Below are 16,333 nucleotides of genomic sequence, written 5' to 3' on the forward strand. Positions count from 1 at the left end.
ATCTAGCTTAGGGACATTCTTGTCTCACTTTATGTTTCTAGCATTGCCAAATAAGTCCTTAAGTAAAATTACGGGATTCCTTCTGCTTGTCACGCAGTTTCACTTTCACAGAATATATTACTCCCAACAAGGGCTGGGGTTTTTGTTTGTTCAGTTGGTTGGGTTTTTTACAATAAGACAGACTTCCGTCTATTTCTACGAGAAAAAAAAGATACTCATTTGTTTGTACAAACTCTAGTTCAAGCAGGAGAGCCTTGGAGAGGCCTTTCATGCAGAGTGCTGCCTACAGGATTTCCAACTTCACAAGGGTAAAGGAAAGATAAGGCAGTTGGTTTCGATACCAAACTTTATGAGGAAAAGGTGAGGATATGCCACTTGGACTACATGTTTGTGGTTTCTCCTGCCATTTCCTCACTTACTGAATATATATCATAGCCATTGTGGTTTACCCTCAATGTAACCCCTTCTGTGATGAAAGAAACATCAATCACTCACTATGGTGGGTTTTAGCAATGTAGGTTCATGACACCATAAAATTTGGGAAGTGTGGGGACACTGGGCTCTGATAAAATGCCAATGTCACTTGTTTAAATTAAGAAACACATTCAGATCTGGTTTATACTCAAATTAAGAAAGCCGTTTGTTAAAAAGGTTATTTTTCAAACCAAAATTATTCCCGGTACTACCACATCATGTGATCAACCAGAAGATAGCTCCATTGAAGCCCATCCAGGAAACATACTTATTTTGCTTCTTACATTCAAAATAATTCCTTTAAAATCCAACAAAACAAACAAACAAAAATCCACACCTGGCAAAATAAGAGACAATACAAGAGACATTTTAACTTAGATTATACCAGGAAGATGGATGAATTACAATGAAAAAAATAATTAAAATAATTAAAATAGACTGCATTCAGCCTTTAACATTACTCAAAATTTTAAGTCTAATGGCTAAAATCCAGAGCTTGAAAAAAGTTAAAATTTTAGTATTTTTGTCTATCAAGGAATAAAGGTACCTTCTTAGCAGCTATAACAATTTAAAGTGAGGAGAAGAAAAAAGCCAAAAGCCAACTGCCCAGAACCCTAATCTTTAACAATTCTTTGAAATACGACCTCCTACGTCATTTAATTTTTGAAAACCCTAAGGTCATGTAACACACTTTCTCTGTCATTTGTAAGTACATTAACTCAGTGGCCATATGACAGTGAAATTATGATAATGGGCTGCTAAAATGGGTCATGCAGACACTGTGTTTCATGTTAGCTTCAAACAACAGTGAGAATATAGTCCAAATCAAATATGACAGTACAAAAGCACATGGTTTACTTTCTCAATGCCTTGCCAGTAACTGGGAAGAAGGATACAACCACTAAATATAGATACTAAATATAGTAGAGTTTCCCACCTATGAACTGTCCTTCTCTCCCCACCCATGATGCACTAAAAGAAAACTGCCATGACAAAGAAGCAAACTTTTTAATAAAAGACTGTATTTATTATTCCTTGTAAGGTTTTCCTTTGCATAAAACAAAGGTTCTCCTTTGACAAAGCCCACATTCTTAGAACGTAAACAATATCCTAAAAGAAGACAGAGAATGACACAAATCCTCACACAAAATAAATCAGGTTTTGTCTTTCTAAAAGTATACAATCATTAGTATGCATTCTTCTGTCTGTACCCCAAACTGAATGGATACTATCTCCTGAAGCCTATGCTCATCAACACAGAACTTTGAGGACCCCAAAATTAAAACATATCTAATTTGATACATATATAGATCTACAGAAGCCAACAAGCTACTAAAATAATAATAATAATAATAATAATAATAATAATAATTTGAATGACAAAAATATCCTGAAGTGCACACTTCAGGGACAGTTTGTTTATGTTCCTGCTTGTATTAATCTACAGGATCAGGAATCTTTTTGCAAAATTCAAACAAGCACAGCACATCAGGGTTTGCTTGCCCTTTCCTCTTTCATACAGAGCATTGCATTTGGGAGGAAAAGAACTTCAGTGTTGAGACCCTTAAAGACGACCTCCTGAAAATACAGGCCACCCTCACAGGATCGAAATCTTTGCACCAGTTAAAATCATACAACTGCATTTAACCCATTGATTTTTTACGATATTAATGCTTATTAACTACCTGTAATAAAGGCACAATTTTCTATAAAAAGCCCTTTTCTCTTTCTTTGTCTTTTCTGCACAATTTGAAAACTGTCAGTCTAATAGTTCCTAAGAGAACTCAAAGCAGTAAGCTTGATGAACACAAAAGCACAGAAACACCATCGCATGCAAAAGTTAGCTGAATAGCACAGATAATTGCTTAGATAATTATTTTGATAGAAGCCCTCCTGAAAGCTCCTATATTTTATCATACATGTGAAGTGTACATGACCCACCTCCAACATGTGAGCCTTGTGCTGCATGATAACTGAACTAGCAACTTTTTTGCTTTTCCTTTTAGTTCAATACGATAAATAACATGTGCAGTTAGCTAAAAGGAGAATAGGCAACATAGATTGCCAGGCTCATATTTATTTTTAAGCAAATTGTGTCTGTCAGACAGGGGGAGAAATCAAGTTACATAATTTATGTAAGGGGTGTCCATTATGTACATAGTAACGTAGCAGTCTGCGAGAAGACAAGCAAGTAGCAGTGAGAGAAGTTGCTCTTGAGGAAGATCACATTGCCCAGCTCCAGCCCGTAAGCTTCCTGAGCCTTATGCAGCCTGACTGACAATGAGATTTAATGTAGCCTAACTACAGTAGCCTTGAGCAGAGATGCAATTATAACAGGAAGGCACAGAGAGTTTTAGAGTATTAGACTGTATCAGACTGTTCTGAGCATCCGTGGCGTAATCAGCAAATGCTTGCTCTTCCAGGCTCTTCCCCCCACCACCTGAAAATTCAGAACATAAGAACCTTCCACTATTAAGAACTTGAGTAAAGGTCATTTTGTTTTCCTCAATAACATAAAAAATGGCATAGCTAGATTTGACATGCATATGCAAACCAGCACACAGGAAAAAAACCCGCCTGATTTTCCTTCACACTAGATTACTGTATCTGAATAAAATGTTTGATATAAACACCTTGACTAAGAAAAAAAACCCACAGCAGCTCTGTCGTTTAATTGGCAGGATAGACTTAACAGATGTAGCAGTGCTGGATAAGGTTATTGTCTCATGGCAGATCATGACAAAAAATGTACAATTCTCCACTGGTCAGAAAAACAATAATTTAACTTAAGTCATATTTTAACATACTTCTAAACAAGACAGGGCAGTATTTTACAATACCTGAGAATAAATATTACCTGAGAGTTAATATAACATCAATTACAGATAACTGGTTAATGAGTATATATAATAGAAAACAAATGGAAATACTTCTATAGGTGAAAAAAGTCACCATGGCTTTTCAATTTGTAGACGCTTGAGATGTCATGAAATGCAATATGTCACTTAGTGCTTTGACACTCAATCTTTCTTGGCCTTAATTAGCACTTTTGTTTCAAAGAGCTTTGAGTATATGAACCTAATGACTAAATAACTACACCCTCTCTCCCAAAAAATCCAAACTATTTTAATTCACTAAGATGATAACCAACCCAAATGCTAACTAAATGTGTGTTTATGCAGAGTTTAGAAGGGGAACTTTTGGCAAGAGTAAATAGAGACTGTTATTTTGACCGTACTTTTCATAAAACACATGTTCACACAGAACCACAAAAGGCATACGTACAGACTAAATATACGCAAAAAAAAGAAATCCAACCAAACCAATCCCACCTATATACCACAAAAGGAGTTGCCAAATCATGTGTTAACTTCTAACACTCATTCTAAAGTTCTTTCTTAACCCTCGTGATGGGTCTAGATAGATACCACATGCATTACTAAAGTAGCACAGAAATATACCCTTATCTAGCACTAACATCTTTAATTTGTCACTTTCATGGCAGACATTTCCAGATAGTCTAGAGGTACAGAAATTTTATGTTGCCAGCACAAAAGCAACTGAAGTACCTGACCACTTAAGCCCTCATATTTTAAAATTCATGACAGACGCAAAGTAAATTTTACTAAAGACTATTATATAATCAATAATTTGTTCAAAACGTTTTTCTCATGGAAAGTTATGATGTTATTTCAAGCAACTGCTTATTACTGTGTTATAAAGCATATTCCTCTGCAATATTCTGTTCAGGATCATGAAACCTTGGCAGCCTTATACATTTCCTCTTGATATACAGCAAGAAGTAACAGAGTTTGGGACAGTAATAAAAAGGATTCATCACTTTAAAATAGTTTAACATCCATTGTGTGCATTAAATGTTGGGAAAATGTTTGCAGGAACTACTGCAGAAGAGCTGCAAATCTAATTCTTTTCCCCTGTCTGATTGATACAATCAGGAATTCATTTAAATGGTCCTTTAGTGAGCTGTCATCAAACTGCAGCCCGTTTACAGAAGGTTAGCTAATTAATGAACTCTTGATTGAAGATTAATTTGGCAATGCTTTTTAATTTTCGCCTTAAAACCATGACAAACAATGATGTATTTTAATTAGAGCTTCAGCGATAGCTGGGTGCTTTATATACATCTCTGATATTGTAAACAGATCACATCTATTCATTGGTAAATAGATAATAATGTTTAATTATCTGGAAATTAACAAAAGACTAACAACATATCCTAATTTTACACATGCAGAAGTAACGTATGTCCATAAAATGAAATGTCTTATTGAATAATGTAGATTCTACCAATGTACTTCCAAAATTCCTCTGTAACACATTGCTTTAATAAAAACTACTTGGTGCTAATTAAAAAGAAACATACGAGCAGGTGTATTCTGTACTCATACCTACAGATATAGGAATCCAACTATCCAGTATAAACCTGCTTCTTCTACATAAAAATTATTCTGTCTTCTTGTGGTATTTCTGCACAATGATTGGTGATTTATTTGTGAAATTGCTAGAATGGGGAAGCCACACAGAGGTCTCAAAGCTCTTGACCAAGGTAAATAAAATGTCATAATATATTTAGCAAATAATAACAGAAAAAAATAGAGAAAAACATCATCAGAAGATGCCAGGAAACAAATAGTAATGCAGAGGAATAAAATTCCTAGCATTTCTTCTCCCAAATAAAGTCACTGTTCTTAGTGCTGCAGCCTAAATAATGGCAGCAAATTCAACTGTATTTTCAGAAAAAGTTCAATCACATTATTTTTCAATTTATCATTCTAATTTTCAGTCCTGTCTTCTATTTACAACTTTTGGTATTCTTTTTCAAAAGACATGGCCTTTCATAGCTTTTATTTTATGTGCCATTACCCTCGACTCAGTTATTCTAACCACAAAAAGGCGGCAATGAAACACCATTGTCAAGTGAAAGCAGCAGCAAGTTCCTGCATATTGTCTGTGTTTTTGTTTGTGTGTTTGCTTTAAGGGCAGGAAAACGGAATAGCATTTAAGATGCTCATAATAACCATGCTCACAAATAACACAATCAATAGCTTGTGGTTTTTTCAGAAATCATTTTCAACTAACTTGTCTTCTAACACTGGAGACATAGAGTGCTTTCATCTGTTTGAGATCTGGCCTTTAATTGCTTCAGATTAACATTAAAACACTATGATGTTTACCAAAAATGCCTTGGCTATAATTTCATGCATTTTATTTCGTTTTAAACACTGTTCTATATTAATGACAAAATATTTGTCAATAACAGCAACGAGAAGCCTGGAAATTAATTCCATCTAAGAAGGTCTCACTTCCCCATTGATTATATGGTCAGAGATTCGTTAGGCAGATGAAAGGTTCTTCATCAGACCCATCATCTTTGCCTGAACATAAGAAACTCACAGCACATGTATGTGCTTATCCAAGGAAGTATCATTTTTTGGATAGATGAATATGTGAGCCTTTTTGTAGATGATGTTGGAGCCAGTCATGAACTGCTGAAAGAACTTGGGGTTTTCTTTAATTCTGTCTTTGTTTTTCATTGACTTTATGGCAGGCGATGCTTCTCAGAGGTTTATGGACAGTATATCAAACACCAAGGAGAACATGAATTCTTGAACATTTCTGTAGTGCAGCCATGTCTTAATAAGAAGACAAATCCCAACCCTGAAGAGACACCTAAACAGAGATAGAGCAGTCCCCACTTAATTCTTATTTACTGTGTTCCAGGTAAGTATTACTATTGTTAGCATAATGGCCAGACATCATTATCCCCTCTGTATGACCTCTGGTACTTCAGTTTAGTCACACTTTTGTTCATATAGAACATCTGTGGAAAGCACATCAATAGCTAACCAAAACATAGTACCACAAAAACACACTGTGATTTACTTTCTCATGTGATTCGGTATCTGAAAAAGTGCAGGAAGAACAGCAGGAGCAAGCTGTCCCTGTACAGGCAAATGTTCCTAGAGCTACCAAAACCAACGAAGAAGAAAAATTACCGCTATGATAACTAACATCTGTGCATAAACACAATACACTTCAACAAAACTAAGCGTATGAGGAAAAACAGATGAAGACAAAATTTAACTATATATTCACTAAAACAGGTCCAAATTCATGTATAAATAATAAAACAGGTGTAGGAGAGTAAAGAATTTGGTCCACTACTTGCATCTTTTTGATCCAGCAACTATTCCCCTAGCCAGGCTGGAAAAAGAAAAAAAAGATACAAGGTTAGAAGATAAGAGATCCAGTAATGTAAAATCAGTGGCATACAAACATTTGAGAAACAGCTTTCATCAGAGCTGTCTAGACCTAGATGTTTAAAATCATGTATGAAAGAAGAGAGGAGAAAGAGGAAAATCACCTCTTTGTTCCAAAGAAAATGTTAGATTTTTTTACAGTTATTTTAGTTTGAGTGGGTTGTGAAGACCATTAAAGGAAATGAGCAGAAAAAGTGTTTTCATCACTTGTTAGTTCGTGCTTGAAAAGCTCAAACACTGTTTCATTTTAATAGTTCAATCTTGGCATCTATGTACTACTCAGTGCAGAATACAGGCACTGGCCATGTAGGGAAAAGAATGTGTGAAGTTACAGGTGAAGGAAAGAGGCCTGACAGGTATTATCAGACAGTGTTTTCCTGCCCACTGCAGGGGCACAGCAAGTTCTCATGCGGTCTGCACTGGAATGTGTTTCACTAACACGAATGTTCTCCCAGTGCATCCTTCACTGGGTCCCCAGCTCTTCAGCGATGGTGAGTCACTTACTTGGTAATGTAAAATACAGTTAAGTAGCAATACATCAGCTATAGCAATTTAAAAACGAACAAACAAAAAGGCAAAGGCCACAATATAAAATATATTTATTCCTTTTATTTGGAAGACATTTGGCTATGTTCAGATTACAACTTCTGTTGCTGTTTCACTGTGTGCCTCTTAAAACTCTTAGGACCTGATTCTACCATGGGATGCATACCCTCTGCAAAATACTGCCTGCCCTTATTGGCACCAAGGGTAAATCATAGGAGGTACTGAGCAAATCACAGAAGAAAGCCCTTATTCACTATGTCATCCCGCTGCTAAATCTTCGCTAAAATGTGAGGGGAGACCTCGAGGCTTTGCCTTTTGCTGTTTGGTCTTTTTATAAAAATTATCAAGTGTGTAGATGGCAAAATAAAAGTCTGTGAGGGTTTGTCTTTTCTGATCCACACACGAAATTATTTAAACAGGGAACCCCGGGAATATGTTAGAATACTAAAACAAGAGGTCATGAAACCACAGAGGATACTCATTTCTCATCAATAATGATAAGAATACTCTTACTTATCTGGGAAAGAGTAAACAAACAAGTTACCTGGGAAAACTATTTTAATCCCACACCTGCTTACAAAAAATACTATACATCTACATGGCACTAATTTGCAGCTGTAATGGAAAATAAAATCTAAATTTCATTACTGGGTTTTACCTATCTGAAGAAAAATACAACATTGTACTAGTGGCTATTCTATTACTGCAGAAATAACAAACAATACTGGAGCTATTATGAAAGATTTGTGGCACACACTTAGGCACCTTTAAAACAGAAAACCTTGGTTATCTAATAAAATGCACTTCTTGACTCTTTGGGTGGGACTGCACTTACAACCAGAAGACACCCAGATGTTTCATACAGTCTTAAGCAGCCACCAGAATCTAGCTGGATTAACATTTCCCATCCAAACTCCTTACAGCATAATGCCTGTTTCATTCATAGGAAAACAGTATCTAGTTCTGGAGTAAGCTTCCTCTGTGTAATTGCCACTCATGGTCAGGATCTTCCTTTCCTGCAAACAATCTACAAATACAAATCTGAGACTTAAGGGTGCATATTTCAAGCCAATTCATTACTTAAAATCTAGAAACAATTTTAAAATGCCCTGGGAATACTCACATACTTAAAGAAAGGTATGTGCTTAACTCTTGAGAAATGAAGTTACTGTCTTTCTGACTTGCATATGTACATATCAAGGACTCAAATCCACATCAGAGGAACACACACAGATGGGTTCACAGTTGCAAAAACAAGACCTGAGCCTCACTAACAACATTAGAAGCCACACAAAATGAAAACTGGACGCTCCAAACTATTAGAGATCATTACAGAAAGCTAGAACTTCCTATACTGGTAAATTAAATATCTTCTTCCAAAGATGCTTTCAGAAAATAAGCTTCCATTTGAAAGAATTTCACTATTGGAACTCAGTAAAAATAATGTAGCATGTATAGAACGGTGTTTTAGAGTGTTAACTTTTCCTCCTTCTAAGAAAATACAGTCACCTAGTCTCAAACTACTTTAATTCTGCCTTAAAAGACTTAAGGAAAATAAAGATTGGGTTTTGAAGGTACTGTTTAGTTTTGGCCTGGTTTGGTTGGGGTTTTTTTGGTGACTTTTTGTTTGGTTGGGTTTTTTGGTTGTTGTTTGTTTGTTTGTTTGTTTGTTTTTTGGGGGGGTTGGGGTTTTGGTTGGTTTTTTGTTGTTGTTGTTGTTGTGGTTGGTTGGTTGGTGTTTTTTTAATTTAGAAAACTCCATCTACTGTTATTTCTTTGCTGATTATTTGAAACAGTTGAAACTAACATGGTGCTTTTTTGTTTACTTCTGCATTTATTACTGGCATCAAAGATACAGCTAAAAAGCTGGCAGTGCTAGAGTTCAGTTTTCCTGCCAGAGCTTGGATCAGTGAAGAGATTTTCCTGCATGACTTACCAAACCTAAGTCTTTCTGCACTTGCACAGTCCAAAAAGTCCCACCAATGCTCAAAAAAAACTAGATCCCTGCACCTAACAATGTTTTCAAAAGAGATGTTGCCTCATATTGTTAATCTTCATTTTCAAATATAGGTAAAGGGGAAGATGCAGCATTTTGCACAGTCTACCACAGCATTAGCCAGGAGAAAGTCAACCTTTGGGGCTGGCAAACTCCAGAGCACAGAGTTCCCTCACTCTTGCCTGCTTTGGCTCATTGTCTCTAAGAGCTACTTCTCTAATTGTTTACCTGCTTCCAAACAGCATGCATTTGTTTGCATTCCTGGGCTTAATAATTATAATTATAAATCAATGTGCATTAATAAAATAAGTTTATAAGAGCTTAGTTGTCTTGCTATTTATGACACTATAAAATACTCACATTATATGAACAATCCCAAGAGGCTTCTACTATCTCTTCTCCCAATCATTTTATGATTATCATCTCATAATCATTTCAGAAAGAAACAGGCAAAGTACATTTGTAAACATCTATTCAATTTCTTAGCATTGTAATTTGGAATTTTCTCTCCCCTCTCCCTTTATGGATATTTTAAAATAATTTAAAAAGAAATCCTCTGCCGAGGTTACAGAACACAGGAAGAGACTTTGGTTCAAACATGCATGACAACATGCATGTTAAGGGCAGGCATGTAGCCAGCTTTGCATGACCTTAAGTATAAGGGCAGCTCTTACTGAACAAGAAGGAAACCTTAGGTGTCTCTCAGATGTCTTGATGGTTGATGCTTCAACATAAGGATGACTAAGAAACCACACATCCTACCAAAATACTGCACTCTAAAACTTGGAATAAATTCCCCTTTTCCTAGCTGCAACATTTCTGAGCAGGGCTTTAGCACTCCATTATTGTGAATGTTTTTTGGCCCAAGGCAAAAAATATTGACAAAGTTCCACCTCCAAGACAGTTATTGTCTCTGTATACTTGATAGCAGCCTTCACAGGTTCACCTGCCAGTATTAAATCCTTGGTTTGGGTGAGAGAAGTAAAAATTTGCTAGCATTCCAAGCTATTTCACTGTAGCAGCAGCTACAGCAGCAAATCAAATTGTTCTTTCAATTAAACCAGTTCAGTGCCTTAGAGAGGAAAGATCTAGACCTGCCCTTCTCCAAAAAAACTGCAGTTTATGCCAAGTCTGAAGTTTTTACTACAAGTGAGAGGAAAAGGCTCAGATGTTCTTATTCTGGTGGTCAATAACCCACGTCACAAAATAAAATGTGTTTGAAACCATTTGTGTATAACTGACAGTCTTTTCTAGAAGCCAGTGACACTCAAGTAGGCCAGATGCCAAGATCTCCAAGAGGGCCATCACCAGGTTTGAACCTTCCTTTTGACAGCAGCATGCACCAGAAGATTTTCTAGAAACTGGAAATACACTGGAAGGCATCAGGGAGCAGGGGGAAACAATCTATTGTGATAATTTCCCGTATTTAAGAAGGCCAGAAAGAGCACTTTGTGAGCACCTCAATAAGAAGTACTTAGACAAGTAAAACCCAGGGCCTTGCAGCAACAAGAAAAGGAAACAAAAAATCATTTGTTAAAAACAAATATCACCATGCCTGTCCTGAACTAAAACATGATACAAATTTAGCTGATTCTGGCTGAAAAGCAAAACACCTTACTTTTTTACTTCCCCTGCATATAGACATCTATGCAAATACACAGCAACTGCCCCACATACGCACAGTGCTTGCTTGCACATGGGACATGGAGTGATAGCAATGATCTACCTTGCTCTGTTTTCCTTTTGAGCTGTTTTGGGGGCTTTTTGACAGAGCTTTCACTCACTGGAAGGATGGGGGAAATAGCAAAGATGACATCTGCTAACAGAATATATAACTGTCATTGTATCACAGAGGGGGCTTAAAGAACTGTGTGGCAGGGTCCCTTGAAATGAGATGGCCATGGCTACACAAGGATGAGAACCAAATGACCCCTCATGGGTAATCTATCCAGGTTAGAGAGGGGGTCATGGCAGGGGCACCACAGAAAGGCATGCACTTCACATGGGAAAGCAAAAGAATGGCAGAAACCAGAATTTCACTGGCTTTTACTTCAGAGACAGCAAACTCTTTCCCTGATGCTTTTTAAAAGAAAACTTTAAAATATCACAACACCAAGCCAACATCTGAGTTTGAAACAGAATGTCAAATCCTCTACTCTTCATTCAAACACTCATATTGCCATCATAGCAGGAGATGGGAGACAGCTCCAAATCAATTTACATTGACTCGACTATAAACCACTTTTTTTGCAGCTGTACAAAAACGTGGCCTTATATTCAGAATTTACAGATGCTGTAGCCTGCCCAGGATCAGAATTACACTAGATGAGTTTATGATGTCCAAGCCTTCTCAGAAGCAAGCCCACTTCTCAACTCATTTTAATGGAGGTTAATGACACCCAGTACCTTGCAGAATCTTGAGAGGAGACTCTTCCCCTTTTCTTGTCCCAAATTTGCTCAATAGGTATCTCATCTACTTTACCTATAATATTTTCACTTGAAAACTTTTGTATGTTTCTGAAAATGTAAATGTTCCATTTCTCTTTTCTAATTAATACTTTTACCATTTTCTTCTCCCTCACCATTTGCTTCATTCCCTCACTTGCACACACAAACACATACAGAATCCCCTATGCCAAAGGCAGAGGAGTAAATCCAGCTTCTCTTCACTGCTTATGGGCCTGGTTTTAATTTGTGCAATAGTCCTTTTGATAACAATGCCTAGTTAAAACATCCATTAAAAGTCTGTATCAGTCATTTAATGGTGGAAGAATCTAATAGGGTTCCATTGGAACTCCTCCATTAACTTTTAACAGAATTCTTTCTTATAGTCAGTGTTGTAAAACAGGGATATTTCACAAATTTAAGACCAGCCTCATTCTCCATGGGGTGATAGTTAGGTCACCGCTTCCCAATCTTTTTTGGGTAACTACATCAGTTCACCGTTTCAGTCGCAACAATCAGTCTCTTCACAACTTATTAATTGCAGCTTGTACTTGCTCATTTGCACTAACTCCAAATCACAAAGGGCCCTGAGAGTCCCAGTCGCACGGCTGGTCATGATGCATATAATAAAAGGCATAGCCACCAGTTTCTAAAACCTGCATTACCAACCATTAACAACAAAGGACCAGCCCCACCATGGTAACTACTGATCTGCCTAACTTTTATTCAGGAATCAAAACTCTCGGCCATGGAGATGAGCTTGTGTGTAATTAGACATCTTGGCAGATCTGTCTAAAAACTATATGTTATCTGCATTGATACATATAGCAGTTACTAGAAGAAAGAACTGCTGTACAGGCACTGTCTCCTTCCACACTGAGGTTTACAGGGAAAAAACAGCAACCAGCAAAACTGGGACCACATTCCTGTATTCATCAGCCACTCTATACTGTTAGAAGATTTTCATCTTGCCAATTACATTATGCTGTTTTGTAAGTAAATCTCAAAATCTTTAATGCAGAAAGGCAACTGCTGCTAACATAATTTTATAAGTGCAGAAGTTAAGGCACAGAAACTGAGCTCAGTTCTTTTAATTCCCAGCCTTCGAGAGCAATGTTGAAGGCACTGGGAATTGGCACTGTTCCTTCAGGACTGGCTTAAAATAAGGGAATATTCTGGTTCTTGGCCAGACTCTGAGTGGTGGAAGTACTGTTTAACTCTCTAGCATAACCATCTCCTCCAGCTACAGAAACATGAGGTACAGGTGCATGTGGGAAATGAGAAGGGATTTACATGGGAGATTCCAGCCCGAACAAGTGAATCACTGTAATGGAACAGGTCAGGACCCCCAGCTCCCACTGTCAGCTTCAAATCCTTCTACCCACAGAAAGCAGGGGGAAATATTGTCAAGATTATCCTCCTGTCACACTTTCAGAATTAAGAATTTCATTAATCACCAAGGAGTTCAAAGATCCTATAAATCTGATTCTGTTCGCGCTTCTACCGGTTTGACACTGATGCAGCTGTGAATCCATTGGCTGAAAATGAGGCACCCCAAATTGCATATGCATAGCTACAAGGAATCAAGTTCATAAATGTTATGATTTTCTCAAGCAAACAGCAGTTTCAGCAAACTTGAGCAGGAGGCCTGAAATCAACATGGCTTGTGGCAGCAGAGCCTCTTCAGAAGAAAATAAGAATGATGGAATTTTTTTTCCCATTACACCCCACACAAGCATTAAAAAAAAAGGAAAAAAATCAAAACACAATCAAATGTCTCTAAGTTGTGGTTTTATACACACACCTTTTTCAAGGAGTAGAACCATTCAGCTTTTGGCCTTGTGCTTCATGATACACTGAACTAAGCAGATGTTTTACTACCACCCTACACAATTCTACCCACAAGTTTGTTTATACATAAACACACACACACACACACACACACACACACACACAGAGATGCTTTTCTCAGGCTAGAATATGTCCCAGAAGCACAGACAAAAAATGGAAAAGGATGAATAAAAGTGCTCTCTTTCTGTGCCACTTTTATTACTATTAAAAAAAGGGTTCTTAGAGAATAATTTTTTGTTTGTTTGTTTGTTTTATCCGCTAGTTCATCATTTGAAAGACTTATAAAGAAACTGAAGTTACTCCTAGGAAAGGCTAGTTAAAAGAGGAAAATGGAAGACCAAGTTACAGGCTTCTAAAAAATAATAAAAATGGTCTCACAAAAATATAAATAAATAATTAATTTTTATACATGTGAAATCACATAATCTTCACCTAGGCTTTTGGAGAATTTTTTCCAGCTCTTTAGAGAAAAGCATAACCACTGGTACATGAAAACACTACACCTAAATGGAATAGTAGGAGTTGTTTTCTTACATAGGGAATTTGTGACAAGAATATATCCCAGCAAAAACTTAAATAAATCTAAACTTAGACATTGAATATGAAGTTACATTAGGATTACACTGTGAATGCTCTCCAATCCATTTGCTGCCACACAGCTACACACACTTGTACCTGCTCTTCCCTTTTGTAGCTTACCACCCATTACTTCATCCTTGAAACTGTACATTGTGATTGCATATCTCAGCATCTCACTTACTAAAAAAATTAGGTGGCAGAAAGAGCTTCCATGCAGCCCTTCAAAAAGACTTCAGCAGATTGGAGAGATGGGCACAGAAGAACTGCCTGAAATTTGACAAAGCAAATAGAGGGTCCTGCACCTGGGGAGGAATAACCACACACACTAGCCCAGACTGGGGACTGACCTGCTGGAAAGCAGCTCTGCAGAGAAAGACCTGGGGGTCCTGGTGACAACAAACTGTCCATGAGCGAGCAGTTCCCTTGTGGTCAACAAGGCCAATGGTGTCCTGGGTGCATTAGGAAGGGCACTGCCAGCAGAGCTAAGGAGGTGATCTTTCCCCTCTATTCAGCCCTAGTGAGGCCACATTTGGAGTGTTGTGTTCAGTTCTGGGCTCCTCAGTGTAAGAGAGACATGGAGCTCCTGTAGCAGCTCCAGTGGAGGGCAAGAAAGCTGATGAAACAACTGGAGCATCTCTCTTTACAAGGAAAGCTTCTGAGGGAGCTGGGCCTGTTCAGACTCAAGAAAAGGCGATGATATCAGTGTCTATAAGTATCTGAAGGGAAGGTGTCAGGAGGATGGAGCCAGGCTCTTCTTGGTGGTGCTGAACAATAAGACAAGAGGCAATGGGCAGACTCTGATGCACAGGAAGTTCCTCCTGGACACGAGGAACAACTTCTTTATTGTGCAGGTGACTGTGCACTGGAACAGGTTGCCAAGAGATGTTGTGGAGTCTTCCCCCACTGGAGATATTCCAGAACCATCTGAACACAATTTTATGCCATGTGCACTGCTTGAGCACTGAGGTTGGACCAAATGACCCACTGTGCTCTCTTCCAACCTGACTCATCCTATGATTCTGTGATTTATCCTCAGTGATGTAGCTTTCTAGGCAAATATGACAGCTGATAGGATGAGCCGCTGGTGCAAGAGATATCTAAACTAATGCTTGCATGGAGGGTGAGGAGACCACTAAGTACAGAATGGCACGTTTCTAAAGGAAATGCATCACATTCACATTTCACTGTACACCTGTACAGCAGTCACACTGGTGCTCAGGCACAAAGCACTTCCAAGGAACTGCATTTAGTTTCTGAAAAGAGGGCTTGCTAAAGTTCTGTTCATTTCTAAGAACAAGCCTAGCTGCACCTGGTGTAGACTGTCAGTGAAAGCAGATTCACACTATGAAGCTGAGACTGTACAGATGTTGAAGGACACATTTAGTGCAGGTAGCTGGGTGTGCAGCTGCAGTGCAAGCTGCTGCAGGTTGAGCCCTGGGTGATGGGAGTCCCTGACAAGAGGCCGTGAAATGCTGAGCCTCTGCATAACCAAGGGCACAGGGACCTGTGGCCCAGCCAGGTGAATGGACACTCAAAGGCACAAGCAGGGGTTGAGCATCCCAGACTTTTGCAAACTTAGACTGTAAGGGTTTTCTTTGTCTAGGGTGCCTCCTTAGACACTGTTATTTATTGTTTAGTTATTGCACCATGATTGATATTTGAAGGACTTGGATGTCTGAGACTTTTATATTGGAAACCTAGGCTTGAGCCAGTAGGGAAATCTGGTCTGACTCTGTGAGTATGGAGCGTGTAGCTGCGAAGGGGGCTTCAGTCCCAGCTCAGGTGATGAGTGCGATTGCTAGAGTGGCTCAAAATGGTCAGCCTGGGAAACTTACTGAACAAAGAAGCAGCTGAGGAATGCTGATGTGTTCTCACTGGTGCTGGGAGAGGTAATCCCCACAGCTCTGGGAGTGGTGGCCTTCAGCAGAAGGGCAGCAGCAGAACAGTGGTGGTGATAACAAATTTTCACAGTTTTGTTTGCTGTATTTCTGGTCTCTGCGAAAGTATCACAGCACTGACACTGCCATAAACTCACAGGTCTTTGGCAAGATTCTTATAAAATACAAAGGCATAGAAAGATAGATATGGGCAGGGTGGCATTGTGCTGAGGAAGAGGATTACAGAGACTGTACATTTTGCTGAATTTTCTCTGAAACTGCTA

General features: G+C 38.2%; 1 protein-coding gene across 1 annotated transcript in view; it reads right to left on the reverse strand.

Moving 5' to 3' along the window:
- The window catches only part of TSHZ1 (teashirt zinc finger homeobox 1), a 57,014-nt gene that overhangs the window by 14,890 nt on the left and 25,791 nt on the right, over positions 1–16,333 (reverse strand). The gene's annotated exons all lie outside the window — the stretch shown is intronic.

This window comes from Corvus moneduloides, chromosome 1 (genome assembly GCF_009650955.1).
Source record: "Corvus moneduloides isolate bCorMon1 chromosome 1, bCorMon1.pri, whole genome shotgun sequence".
NCBI lineage: Eukaryota > Metazoa > Chordata > Aves > Passeriformes > Corvidae > Corvus > Corvus moneduloides.